Raw genomic sequence first — 14,273 nt, 5'->3', positions numbered from 1 at the left:
CGTAACAACTAAGGACACTAAAGAAAGCAAGGATAAAGTCGAGGGAAGCTCTAGAAAAACAACAACACAAACACAAAAACAAGAGCAAGCTCAAAAGAAAGGTAAGAAATATACGTAAATGTTGAGTTTCTTATAATAATATTATTCTTTTCTGTCCATTTAGATGAGGATCAAATGGAGCATGCAAGTAAGGGTCTAGTTGTTTTTGGTGTTTCAAACCTTTCTTTGGTTGTGTTTGATATAAAATTTCCATGTAGGTTTACAAGTGTCACAAATTAAGTACCACATTGTATTCCACAAGGCAAAGTCACCAGATAGTATATTGACTTGTAGTATCACTCTATTATATGCTTGTATGGTGGGTGATTAATCAACATGGGCATAGACTTTGCACAGCAGTCCAAGAAAATGAAAAGTATACTATTCTACATGAGTTTTTCATGACTGTGGTTAGCCTTGATCGAGACGACATGCAATTGGGTAAGAAGATTAAGTGTACATTGGACTTTATATTACTATACTTTCCCACTAGATTACCACTTGATGAGAGAGGACCCATCCCAGTTTGAAACCTCTTGTTGGAGGACCATGTGCACTATGGGCTTATAGTTACAACAACTTCGTTATCAAATAGTGGGTGCCTGGTAGTTATATGTCCTATGATAGGTAAGGTTCACTACCACTATTGTTCTATGTTGATTTTCAACACCAAGCTGTTGATAGAGATCTCGGTACATCATCACGTAGCGAGGACAGCCGATGACTAAGTCATCACCGTACATCGCGTAATTCGAAAACCAGAAAGGCCGTATTATACAAACCTATGCTTTCAAATGACACTTGGGTTTCCCGACATATGGGTGAAGTGATATTAATGTGGTAATATTGTTCTATGTATTATGTAATCCTATGCTTTTAAATGACACTTTGGTATATGATTGAAGTGATATTAATGTTACTAAGCATAATTTCAAGCAATGTGGATGTTTTGATTGTAGTAACACTTGTGATAATAAAACCCATTTTGAATGCGAAAGAATTGTTATGTATGCGATGAAATCCCACGTTTTGAAGTGACAATTTACTTTCTTTCAATTACTAAAGGCATATATTGGAAGTTACATCATCCAGGTAATTCTAATCAATTTAGTATTTTTTTGATACCGTTATTCAAAAACATCACTTTTTGACCTCTTTGGTTTGTATGTAGGTAATTTGACACACAAATCATGTCAACTACAAGAAACATCAATCTTGATATTTTAGTGAATCTAGACAACTCAAATTACATTACTTGAATATGTACACTGGTTTATTGCATGACAAATGGGAATATGTTGATGGTACATTCACAAACTAGCTATTGGTGGGGTAATCCAAGGGTCTATTGCACAAGCACAATTTAAATGGAATAGGAAGGACATATACAATTACCATTTGACAAAGAAAAATGTACAAGATGTTGTGCTTGGATAGTTGACTACAATGAAAACATAAAAAAAGGCATGGGATATGTTTGCAACTTTGTATGAGGCAAATGAATACTTAGGATTTTGATATAGAGAAATCAAATAAATCAAAGCTTTTGACATAGCAATGAACTAGGACGTACTTGTATATTGAGACTCATAGACATGAATACACAAGTTGTATCCATACGAGGGACTATGAAATATCAAGCAATTGTGCAAGTCATCCTCAATAGACTTAGTGAAGGATATGAGAATTGGGTTCAAAGCATAGCAATTCAAAAGTAAGTGCCAACATTGGAAGCACTCCAACCAATTTTATTAGGCCATTTAAGGACACACATAGTTTAAGCTATAAAAGACAAGCAATTATATAAGCTTTTATAGCCTTCAATAGAGGTAAAGAAAGAACCACATCAATATATAAGGAAATGGACATTAGCATTGACATCAACAACATAATTAGCATCAACAACAAAGTACAAATCATGGCAATCATCAACATACAAGAGAAAATCATTCAAACAGAGGAAATGCCCAAAGCAGAGGAAATTTCTTCAAGAAATATGTTAAGCATTGAATGCAATTATTGTCACAAGTTTGGGCATTATGAAATAGATTACAAAAAGAATTTTTTTCATTCAATTGGTCAACACAACACTAGTAGAGGAATATTTTAAGGTAGAGGAAATTTCATGAGCATAGCCATATTCATTATTCAAGTCAACAACATGACACTTATGATAAACATAAAAGCCAACACATGTACATTGTTACTGAAAGTAAGGATGAATAAATGTATCCCATTACAAAGTCGAAAGATGAATGTAGTTACCAATGCATAAGAAAATGGTGAAGCCCCATGGTATATTGATATAGTTGGATTAAAATACCCCTACTTTTGAATGCACGTGGCACACTAAAATTTTTGGAGGTGACCCCCCCGAGCACAATGTTGAGAGAATGTAGCGTTAATAAATGAGAAATTTGAAAAACTCTTATAGCCAACTATGAGATGGCTCAAAAGAGTGATGTTGTTCCTTTGATAAAATGCATTAAGGAGTACTTGGAAGCCAAAAATTAAGGAAATTTAGTCTCAAAAGAGGAGAAATGTAACATAGAAATATGTATGGCATCAAGAAAGGGAAGGACAAGTTACAACTTTGCCTAGAGCATTTGGTCTATCTTTGGAAGGTTAAGAAAGTGCTATTAGACAGAATAAGTTGAAGGGGAAGGACAAGTTGATTTGCCTAGAATATTTGGCCCATCATTGGAAGATTAAGAGATTCAGACTATTAGAAAGGAAAGCACGTTTTTGAAGAGGAGAAGATACAAACCACAAAAGAAGAGTTTGAAAAAGAGGATGGTACAATGCAAATAGAAAATCATCCACAACCAAAAGGAAGGTCAGTGGTGGACGAGAACCATATTGAACAAAATTGGCTTGTGCAACCTCTCAACCAGGTAAAGGATATTGAAGCAAACGTATTTGCAATTCCAAAAATGAGTTAGGAACAAGAAACCCTAAAAGGGACAAAGGAACAAGCGAATCCACTTAAGGAGGACTAATGGGCCCACAAAATAGAATTTGAGTGCGTAGAGTCACCCAAAGTGAAAGCACTATAAAAACCCAAAAAATTGAGATCGAGACAAAGATGTTGTGTATATAAACTTCCTTTTGTTCATTATAATTGTGTTGCTCTATCAACATGTAGAACTATAGCAGCGGTTATTCTAAAAGCAGTAGTGCTTCTTTTCTAATGCTAAAAAATGTTGTTGTGCTCGCTTTCAATACTAGACTTCATCTAACATTAGGATCCAGTGGTGGTTAAAGTCTTGCAAGCATTAGTGAGTAAAAAAAAAGCTTTGGCCTTCTTTTGTATACAATTCAAGGCACTAACCAAGCATGTCTTTAGGATTGTCCAGGTTTCCAAAGCAGTTCAATATAAGAAATCCAAAACTTGAGTATGTGATGAAACTAGTCAAACAAGTGGGATCCAATCATCAAGCACACTTGTTGGCGTCCTCATTTGCACATATCCAAGGCATTGATGTGTCAATAACCCATTACCGATCTTAACAAAATGGGGAAGTAAACAAAAAACACATTGATGAGGATGAAAATAAGAAATCCGAAACTTGCATATGGGATGAAACTAGTTGAAGCATTAGGATCCAATCAACAATATAATTGCAGTTGTTGTGTATACTAACAGAATCAAGGGAGCTCCATGGCCTCCTCATCTACAGATTTCCAATGTGTTATGTCAATCGATCTTGACAAATACGTTGTTGGAGGCATATCGAGGCTAGCTACGCACCCATTGTGCATGCAATGCGCTAGAGTGCATGAAGGGGTGCAGATGGCTATTGGCCATTCACATAGAGCCTAGGCAAGCTCGGCATCATGCCACCCATATTTGTAGGGCACATCAATGTCAGCTTGAGCGTTCTAATGAGCTATCTCCTTCGTCCCATACTAGTTGGCATGCTAGACTACCCTTTATATTCCTATGTTGTGTGTGAGTAGATTGATTAGAGGATGTAGTGGCTAGCTCTTCCACTACTCAAGATGGGAAGGGTGTAGTACGATGTAGCTTGACTTCCTTCTTGGTATTGAGGAGTTTGTCGCTTTGGAAAGCAAATTAATACGCTTTATGTGGCTTAAAACTAGGAGGTACCACGTGGCGTGGGGAAAACGTCCCATAAGTAAAAGGGGGAAAATTGTAGTGAAAGGTGGGTATATAAAGCTGAGCCCAAGGCAAGGTACAGTATCTTTGCGCTTGGGGCAATGACGCAGTTAGTGAGGTTTTACCGAGACGCGTCAATTGCTGGTTGAAAACTATTTCCAACCCCCCTCTTCGCGCCCTTCACGGGGCCTTAGAGAATTTCTGGAAGGTCCGCCCTAGGCTCGGACCTCGCAAACAACACACCAAAAAGCAACGTGATTTGACTCAGGGCAGCTACGTGTTCGTCCTCATCAGTGTAATTAATTTTGGGATCCAGATCAGCGGCTCATCTCCAGCTTGAAAAGGTCTTGTTTTCCTAACTTCAAAAACTTGCTCGCTCTTGAGGGGCTGTGCTTCTGCTGTCAAGACACTCATTGTGGGCTGGCGGAAAGTGACCCGCTCATGGTCCACCAAGTTCTTTGTTTCAGGAGCCTTGCAGTCTGTTCACACTGCGTGAGCCTAGTAGCTTTAACACCATCCCTCCCCTTCCCCCTCAAGTGGTGCTGTCTTGTAGTGCCTGAATATATTAATATTGGCCACTTCTTTTCTTCATCAAAGCACGCATGCCCCAGGTGTCTTCTGTAACCACCAAGTGAACCCTTGAAAACCTAGACCAGCAAGGCCTCCCATGACGTGCTTACAGAGGCCTGGGTAAGAGATGGGCATATGCCGGATGATATGAGCATCATAGACGACTCACGGCATACTTCGGTTGACATGCGTCCATTGAGGACAGAGTGAGCTTCTACGACTCACTCTATACTTCACTTCAGATGCGTGCTAAAATCGGCAGAACAATTAAGATGCAGGACTGCGAACAGAGTGAGCTTCTAACATCTACAAGCTGAGTCATTACCATTGGTGATGTTGGATCATCCCTCAAGTTGGGCAGAAGCAGCGTGACAAAATGACAGCCAATGGCTGGCATTGCTATTGTAAAATATCAGCAGCCTTTTGAAATGCCTTCGTTTTCTTCATGTCCACTATCTTTGGTGCTTTCGGAACAATAGCATGCATTGGTAAGATCTCCAAGCAGCCATATCATTGAGATGCTCTGGGAAGTGAGCATGATACACGATATTTACAACACGTTTGACAAAGTCAGACTGCCTCGTGATGAAGCAAAGTAGTACTTTATGTAATTCTTTGTTGCTCTGAAGGTAGGTTACTTATATCATTGGGTAAGCGCTGAAATATAAGCTGATTGCTGAAAATAGAAGCTCAGTTGGTGGAGGATGGAGATGAGTTCCATTTGGTTGAGCTACTTGAACACTAGTTTTGAGTTTTCCTATGAAAAATGAGCAAAGACGCATTCGAGGAGAAATGATTGGACAAAAGATGAGTTCCATTTGTTTGAGTTACTTGAACACTAGTTTGTGAAAGTTAGCAAAGACTCATTAGAGAAGAAATGATTAGAGAAACGAAATTTTTGATAATCCTAGGCTAATGAGGCGTGGTAAGAGAGTGTAATTGTATGCAATAATCAGCTTTGGCACGTCAATACTTTGAAATTGGACCTTTTAAAGTTTTTCGGATTCGCTTGCAAGGTGTGGATCATTTCTCCTTTGTCCAATGGTGCAGATTAGCGTGTTCACTAATTTCAGTAGTGGTAGTATATTCTTGACAGAGGCGAAACAATACACGCTAGCCCTCTTTCCAGCCATGAGATCTAGAGTCTCATCCAAGGACACATCTATCTAAAACCCTTAGGTCGAAGACTTCATCAAGGGCACGCATTGCGAGGGAATCTAGGATCCTTAGATCCACGACTTTATCCAAGGGTGCATTTGGCACACATTTCCAAACGTAGGATCTTCATCGGATAAGTTATATTTTTTATTATCGAGCCATGGATCTCAAGACGGTTACCATTGAATTTCGAGATTAAGATCCATATCAATTCAAAGCTACTTTGAGCAATTGTTGCAAGATTATTCTCAAATGAGATCAAGATTTCGATTTTGATTAAGATTCTACCTCCCCATTGAGAATGAGAATGAGATTTCTCAATGAGATATTTTGCAAGGGGTTAACTTGCACGAATTCCATACATAGGAGGGGTGTGATAGCACATGGGTGATAGGAAGGTACTTCATCCTTTTTTTTAAGAAGTGTTTTTTGATTGAAAAAAATATTTCTCTTGTAAAAATCCTTGATTTCTATGCAGTGGCACCTTACAATGAGGATAAAGAAGCTTAGTTTGAAGATAAAGAAAGAGAGGAGGCTCCTAACTTTTAAAGAAGAATTACGACCATGTTATCTGAGTCAATGGAGTTGTCAAACTCACCATGTAAGTCTGGTACATGTGACTAGGAGGGGTGTGATAGCACATAGGTGATAGGAAGGTACTTCATCCTTTTTTTAAAGAAGTGTTTTTTGATTGAAAGTAATATTTCTGATTGGGAAACCTATTTCTCTTGTAAAAATCCTTGACTTCTATGCAGTGGCACCTTACAATGAGGATAAAGAAGCTTAGTTTGAAGATAAAGAAAGAGAGGAAGGCTCCTAACCTTTAAAGAAGCAATACGAATATGTTATCTGAGTCACTGGAGTTGTCAAACTCACCATGTAAGTCTGGTACATGTGACTATCACCATGGACGAGCCCAGAAGATAAAGTTTGGAGACCTTAGCATCTGCAAACGGCAAAGCATGATGGAGATCACAAAGTGAAGGTAATGCTAGAATGGATTAGAAGCTTGGACACATATTTCCCACGAGAATAGCCTTGCTCATGGAAAAAGGATTTGCAACGATTCAACTACCAGGAGACATTTTCCCCCATAGCTAGGTTAACCACAATCTGCACTGGCTTGGCCTTAGCCATGCAAGAAGGGTGGCCAGTCCTATAGATGGATGTCAAGCTTGCCTCTGTGAATGGAAATCTCAAGGAAAAGGTGTGCGTGGAATAGCCACCAAGTTTTGCGATCCTCGATCCTCGGTTGAAAAGGCAAAGTTTGCAAACTCAGGAAGGCACTTCACGGGCTAAAACCACTAAAACCAACCCCACGTAGTGGATTGACAATTACTTTTTGAATAATAGTTTTGTCAAAAGCTCCTCAGAATTGAGAACGGCAAGTATATGGTGAGTTTCCTTTATGTGGACAACCTTATCATCACAGAGAGACATGAAGTCAAGATATCTGAGACACGAGAGATGTTGAGCAGAGAGTTTGAGATGACGACCTTGGGCTTAATGCATTTCTGTTTGGGAACTGAGGTTTGTCAAGAGCCAAAACGTATCTTCATCTTGCACAGCAAAACTTGTTGGAAAGGTCACCTCCGCATTTGTAAGCCCCCGGGAGGGAGACCTAGGGCAACATGTGCCCAGAAAAGAAGACTGCCATGTGGGCAGGGATCAGAGAGAGAAGAGGCACCAGCATGGAAAGGCATGTGGGCAGGCTGTTGACCTGCAACAAGGCCTAGATCAGGGCGCAATGGATGGCAGGTGGACAGCAGAGGAGAAGGCCTGGTGGTTGGAGGGGTGGACCAAGGCTGGAACCTCTACACAAAGAAGAAGGGGCACCCAGATGGCCAGGAGCAGCAGCAAGTAGGGCTGCACAGGACTGGCCCTGGGGGCATACTTATAGCCCACTGGGTCGGCCAGTAGGGCAGGCAAGTCGGCCCATATAGGGCATGGAAGAGAGGGCCATAAAGGCCTAGTTTTGTGCGCCAAAGGGGCCGGCTGTAGGGCCAGACTGAGTCAGCCAAAATGGGGCTGGCCAGTGGACTGTTTTGGGGCCCCTAGAGGCCTATAAAAGGAGCCCAAAGCAGGGCATTCATTCATCCAGAAGGAACAGCAGTTCAGCAGCAGATTGCAGCAGGAGGCCGGCTAGACAGGCTTCCACAAGCGCCAGGAAGGTGTCCAGGACCTGCAGACAAAGAGCTTGGAAGAGGCTTCACCCTTGGCTGTCATCTTGGACTCAAGGATCAGGGACGGAGAGTCTACATACTCTCGAGGTGGAGCATGCGGGCTCAAGTTCTAGAGATATCCGACAGATAGTAGAAGTACGTGGTGGTAAGATCAAAGGACCACGCTTTGGTGGGACTTTGGATCTCTCTCTCTCTATAACTGTGTCCATAGCTTTGGACGGAAATATATTCTTTGGGTAGCTTCTATATCTGGCTGGATCATTGTCTATTTACGAGTCTGCACATCTATTTGAATCACATAAGAAGTTTGTGATTTGACTCCCCACACTGTGTGAGCTTTTTGGGTATTCTATTAGTCTTCCATTGTGCGTACCGTCTATTGGTTGATTTCTAACATAGTATCAGAGCCCAAGTAGGAGCCTCACAAGTGTGGGAGCCTGAAGGAAGGGATCTTGCTGAAGGACGACCTTGATTCAGAGGCTCTTGGGAATCGACTTCCACGATTGGAGGACAGTGCCCTTGTGAGAAGGAGGGTGACTCAGGTTCAGTCAGGTGCGTACAGAGTTCTGGTTAGAGAAGGTTGAGTTTGCTTTTCGATTTTGCTGTGTGGCTTAGCAACAAAGATGGTGATTTCAGAAGCAGAAGGCTCTTCAGCCCCTTCTCTCGCTTCCTCCTACCCCAATCAAGTTCTTTCTTTCACCATCCCTAACTTTGGAGAGTCTGGGAAACTCAATGGGACTAATTATCCTATCTGGAGGGTGAAGATCCGGAGTCATTTAGTGGCTCGGGAATTGACAATGGAAGTGAAGGCGAAGCCCGAGGATGTGGTGGACAACAAGGGGAGGATACTTATACTAGTAGATGGAGAGGAGCTCGAAGCATGGGAAGATAGAGATGCCTATGACTGCATTGATCATACGGAGTGATTGCTGAAAATAGAAGCTCATTTGGTGAAGGATGGAGATTAGTTCCATTTGGTTGAGCCACTTAACACCAGTTTTGAGTTTTCCTATGAAAAATTAGCAAAGACTCGTTAGAGGAGAAATGATATGGACAAAAGATGAGTTCCATTTGTTTGGAGTTACTTGAACATGAGTTTTTAGTTTCCATGTGAAAGTTAGCAAAGACTCATTAGAGGAGAAATGATTAGAGAAACGAAAATTTTGATAATCCTAGGCTAATGAGGTGTGGTAAGAGAGTGTAATTGTAAGCAATAATGAGCTTTGGCACGTCAATACTTTGAAATTAGACCTTTTTAAGTTTTTCGGTTTCACTTGTAAGGTGTGGATCATTTCTTCTTTGTCCAATGGTGCAAATTAGCGCCTCTTTCCAGCCATGAGATCGAGAGTCTCATCCAAGGACACATCTATCTAAAACCCTTAGGTCGAAGACTTCATCAAGGGCACACATTGCTAGGGAATCTAGGATCCATGACTTTATCCAAGGGTGCATTTGACACACATTTCCAAACGTAGGATCTTCATCGGATAAGTTAGATTTTTGATTATCGAGCCATGGATCTCAATACGGTTACCATTGAATTTCAAGATTAAGATCCAGATCAGTTCGAAGCTACTTTGAGCAATTGTTGCAAGATTATTCTCAAATGAGATCAAGATTTCGATTTCGAGTAAGATTGTGGGTGTGATAGCACATGGGTGATAGGAAGGTACTTCTCCTTTTTTAAAAGAAGTGTTTTTGAATTGAAAGTAATATTTTTGATTGAAAAAAATCTCTCTTGTAAAAATCCTCGACTTCTATGGAGTGGCACCTTACAATGAGGATAAAGAAACTTAGTTTGAAGATAAAGAAAGAGAGGAGGCTCCTAACTTTCAAAGAAGAAATATGAATATGTTATCTGAGTCACTGGAGTTGTCAAACTCACCATGTAAGTCTGGTACACGTCACTATCATCATGAACGAGCCCAGAAGATAAAGTTTGGAGACCTAAACATCTGTAAATGCCAAAGCATGATGGAGATCACAAAGTGAAGGTGTTGCTAGAATGGATTAGAAGCTTGGACACATATTTCCCACGAGAAGAGCCTTGCTCAAAGAAAAAGGATTTGCAATGATTCAACTACAACGAGACATTTTCCCCCTTAGCTAGGTTAACCACAATCTGCAGTGTCTTGGCCTTAGCCATGCAAGAAGGGTGGCCAGTCTTGTAGATGGATGCCAAGCTTGCCTCTCTGAATGGAAATCTCAAGGATAAGGTGTACATGCAATAGCCACCAAGTTTTGAGATCCTCGATCCTCGGTTGAGAAGGCAAAGTTTGCAAACTCAGGAAGGCACTTCACGAGCTAAAACCTACCCCACGTGCATGGTACTAGTGGATTGACAATTACTTTTTGAAGAATGATTTTATCAAAAGCTCCTCAGATGCTAATTTATCAAAAGGCCCTCGGATTGGCAAGTATATGGTGAGTGTCGTTTATGTGGACAACCTTATCATCACAGAGAGACATGAAGTTAGGATACCTAAGACACGACAGATGTTGAGCAGAGAGTTTGAGATGACGACCTTGGGCTTAATGCATTTCTGTTTGGGAACTGAGGTTTGTCTAGAGCCAGAATGTATCTTCATCTTGCACAACAAAACTTGTTGGAAAGGTCACCTCCCCATTTGTAAGCTCCGGGGAGGGAGACCTAGGGCAACTTTGTCATCTTGCTTCAACATGTATCCACGTGCTTGGTACTATTTCTTTTTGTTTTTCAATAGTATGCTTATTAAGAAATGAAATGTTTTCCTACTGTTCAGTTACGGACAATGGGGACTAGGTCTAGCATTTGAGGGTGGACCCCCTTGCTTGGGGTTATGGGCATTAGTGACCCACAAGAATGATGGCCTCTCTTTGAGAGGGACATCTGGAAACCACACCCCACCTGAGTACCCAAACATGGGACCAATCAAATGCACAGATTGCATACTGACCTAGGAACCATTCAAGAGAATGTTCCCAGAGCTTTGGGTGTGGGCCTGGTAGCATGCCAAGAGTAATGGAGATACAAGATAAGACGACAAACAAATGAGCTCAGTATGGCTCAATTATGACCTTAGAATACGTCAATAGATAGTCCAAGCTGTTAGGAACCTGTGGGTGCGATCAGAATTGAATTCTGACAACTTTGAAATTTTAGGGTTTTTGGGAGTGACGTGGCAGTTGACACGTGGCAGACTGCCACATGGAATCTGAGCTGGCAGGTCAGTCCACTGGTCCCACACATGTGGCAGCATGCATGGCAAGTGGCAGGGCATGCAGGCCAAGTGTCTGGCCCCGAATCTGGTAGATTTGGGGCAGGTTGTGGGCTGTCCTCTTTGGGACTGCATCCCACCAAAAATCTGGGGCAAGTGTCCACCTTCCACTCTAAGCTTAGGGGGGGGCTGAGCCTATAAAAGAAGGCCTCTCCCCTTCATTCCCTACATGAAAAATTCGTCACTTTTCTTCTCTCTCCTTTTGGTTGATGTAGCAGAACCTCTCCAGCTCCTTGGGTGCAGCCAGCTTCTCCCCAGGCCATTCTCTCACCTCAGCAGCACTTTCTCTCTCTACAATTCCAGCCCCTCCTCTCCAGAAATCTGTCCCCTCTCAGCTCTTCTGGAACAGCAACAACATCCTCTCTTCTTCTCCTAGCCTGGAGAAGCCACAGCCCCTTTCTCTCTCCTGTTGTAGTCTTTCTCTCTCTATTGTAGAATTTCTCTCTCTACTGTTCCAGCCCATTGCCCTTGCAGAAATCTGTCTTTCTGTGCACCTCTGAACAACAGCAGCTCCTCTCTTACATCCCCTCCCTTGGGATCAGCATTGGTACTCTCTCTCTACAGTTATCACTCCATAAAGGCTTTCTCTCTCTAGCCTACAGGCTGTTTTTCTAAGCTGTTCTCATTCCAGTCCCATTTCCACACTCTCCTCACCCAAGGTAGCTTCAGAGGCATCAAGGACTTCATCTACAAAAGGGTCAAGTCACGAAGGGAGCCTGTATTGTCAAGTTTATCTCATTTACATCACTATTTCATGTTGTTTCTACTATCTTTCTAGAAACTAGTGCTTGCCTCTAATGCTGGATGTAAGTGGTGATTGTTGCAGGCTTCTTCCTTGTGGATTGGGCAAGCCAAGAGTTGAAACTTGAGCTTGGAGTCCTTCTTTTTGTTGTCTACCTTGCACATATGCTCTTGAGTCTTGTATCTAGGTCTTAGGTTTTCACTGAGTTCATCAGTTTGGAAGGTGCATTGCACCTTGGTCTTGTATCTCCATTTTCAAGAATAAAGTGAGCCTGGATAAGGAGGGGGGCCCGTCTTGGCCCCTCAATCATATTGCAATTTCCAATGATGTCACTTTGTGTTTAAGCTGTATAAGTCTTAATTCCAGCTTAATTGCAATCTCTTAAGTTCAAGTATATGTGTTTAGCAACTCGCAATCATTTCATTCAAACGCCTCTGCAAAATCCGTTGTCTGAATTGATAGAAAGCACCGAGTAGTTTACATTGGTATCAGAGCTTAGGTAGTGGTCCTGTACTCTGTGCTTTCTCTTGTTGAGTCTCTCCTTCATTGAGTCATCTTGTCATCATGGCAGCCAATGGACCTGACCCTCCTCCTAACCTGCATGAGTTGAGTGCTCTCTTGTCAAACATTGCTCAACAGGTTCAAGTGCTAGAAAGCAACCAAGCAAAAACTCATGACATAGGGCCCCAATCCCAAGGAAGAGGCCGTGCGGACAACACCAACTCCAACAAGGAGGGAAGATCATCCTCTTCTTCCCCTCCTCGAGGTAGACGGCATCATCGGAGTCCATCTCCTTCGAGACGTCCACGGAGACGAAGGTATGCAAAGCATAAGGTACCTCTTGGAGATAAGCTCTTCAAGTTTACCAAGTACAAGGGAGAGGACAAGCCCGAGGTCTTGTTGGCCTGGATCCGCGACCTCGAGTATTTCTTTGAGAGGGACGAGTACGAAGACAAGGCGAAGATCCGGTTTGCCGTCCTGCACATGCAAGACCGTGCTTCACTCTGGTGGGCAGCTATGGTCAACACTGGATAGCAAGCCCACACCTGGAAGCGCTTCAAGAAGAACTTGATGAGGCACTTCCTGCCTAAGGAGTTTAAGAGAGATACAATGGTGCAGTGGGACATCCTCCACCAATGCCAAGAAGAGAAAGTGAGTATGTTGATCATTTTTGGGATACTTTGTTAAAACTTCAAGCATTCAGTAGGAAGGATAAAAAAGAGCAGCAAAGGAAGTTCTTTGCTAGCCTACGGTATGTCGTTCAGCATGAGGTGGACATTGCCACTCCTACTTCTCTCGAAGACACCATCAACATCGCCTTGAAGGTGGAGAAGAAACAGTCTTTCTCCAACAAGCGGAACGGCAGCAACAACAAGCGGAAGTCCCAGGGAACCTCTTCCAAGGAACAAAAGGGTAACGAGACAGCAAAGGACGCACCAAAAGAGCAAAAGTCAGCCAACCAGCCTCCTTCGAAGAAAGCAGCTCGCACTTTCAGCTCATTGTCTCCACAACAGAAGCAAAAGTATTACTCTAAAGGGTGGTGTTTCAAGTGTGGCGAGCGAGGCCACAACTTCTACGAATGCCCTCAAGCTGCCAAAAACAGTAGCAACAAAGAAGCAGCCCCCAAAAAGCCAGTTTTGGTAGTTAACAAGGTGGAAGCACCTCCAGAAAAGGGAGCTATAAACGACACCCATAGTTTGTTGAAAACATGGGGTCCGGTAAATCCGCTTTGTTTTTGTTTGATAGTGGAGCTACTCAGAACTTTATTTCTCATGAGATGGCACAGAACTTGGGGATAGCCCCAGAGGATAAAGGAGAAGCCTTGGAGGCAATTGCAGCCTTCAAGAACCAAGAAGAGAAGGTGTACCCCATCATCGGCAAGCTTCGGGTACACATCCAGGGGTACTTGGATCATCTACCCTTCATGGTGGCACCACTTCAAGAATCTTTAGACACCACGGCATGCCCAAGTCTATAGTAGCAGATAGAGACTCAAAGTTTACTAGTAACTTCTGGCAGGCTTTGTTTGAGAACCTTGGAACTCTTCTAAGTTTCTCCTCAGCTTTTCATCCTCAAACGGATGGCCAAACTGAAGTTACGAATACTACACTCTTGGATTTGCTGAAATTTTATGTGCATGACCGGGAGAAATTCCTTCCTCTTGTGGAGTTTGCTTATAACAACACAATTCATTCCTCCACTGG

The 14,273-nt window shown here is 42.3% G+C and overlaps 1 non-coding gene across 1 annotated transcript; it reads left to right on the top strand.

Moving 5' to 3' along the window:
• The first annotated feature begins 4,242 nt into the window (after window positions 1–4,242).
• LOC147888131 (U4 spliceosomal RNA) lies at window positions 4,243–4,386 on the top strand. The gene has a single exon (XR_015543178.1). It is a non-coding gene; the product is annotated as a U4 spliceosomal RNA (small nuclear RNA).
• The last annotated feature ends 9,887 nt before the right edge of the window (window positions 4,387–14,273 follow it).

The sequence above is a fragment of the Dipteris shenzhenensis genome, chromosome 22 (genome assembly GCF_047967505.1).
Source record: "Dipteris shenzhenensis isolate YYH24624 ecotype China chromosome 22, Dip_SZ_1.0, whole genome shotgun sequence".
In the NCBI taxonomy this organism is placed as follows: domain Eukaryota; kingdom Viridiplantae; phylum Streptophyta; class Polypodiopsida; order Gleicheniales; family Dipteridaceae; genus Dipteris; species Dipteris shenzhenensis.
The sequence above is the reverse complement of the archived record's forward strand: the minus strand, read 5'-3'. Positions and strand labels throughout refer to the sequence as shown.